Source organism: Monopterus albus, unplaced genomic scaffold, assembly GCF_001952655.1.
Source record: "Monopterus albus unplaced genomic scaffold, M_albus_1.0 scaffold57.1, whole genome shotgun sequence".
Taxonomy (NCBI): domain Eukaryota; kingdom Metazoa; phylum Chordata; class Actinopteri; order Synbranchiformes; family Synbranchidae; genus Monopterus; species Monopterus albus.
Window position 1 is genome coordinate 196,245 of NW_018127937.1, and position 559 is coordinate 196,803.

The following is a 559-nucleotide window of genomic DNA, read 5'->3' on the forward strand; positions in this document are numbered from 1 at the left end:
AGCAGGAAGCAGCTGTCAGTGTGGGACGACTTCAGGATGACATCATGATGGTGGGGGCGTCTCTGGGGACCAGCCTGACCTGCAGGGAGAGGGCCACATGACCCACAGGAACAGTAGACAACTGTGTTGCAGATATTGATTTACTGGCAGAAGCCACTGACAGATGAACCTGCTAGGTACATACCAGGACAGGGCTGTTTCCAAGACATAGCGACAGCCTCGGGTTCTTCCCTTCTGAGTTTCTTCACACCCCTTTTGTGGTGAAAGCAATTAAGGGAAAAGGGAAAAGAAAATATGTGGACTGAGAGTAGTGGTAAATGGTCTTATACTTGTAGAGCGCTTTCTAAGCGCTGCAGCACAATCAAAGCACTTTCACATTATTTGCCCATTCACATAAAAGTGACATCACCAGCGACAACTTGGGGTTCAGTGTCTTGCTCAAGGACAGATTGACATGTGGACTGGAGAAGCTGGGAGTTGAATACTCAAGTTAGGAAACGACCTGATCTACTTCCTGAGCCACAGTGACCAGGTCTCTCTGACAGAGGGTGCTCTGACA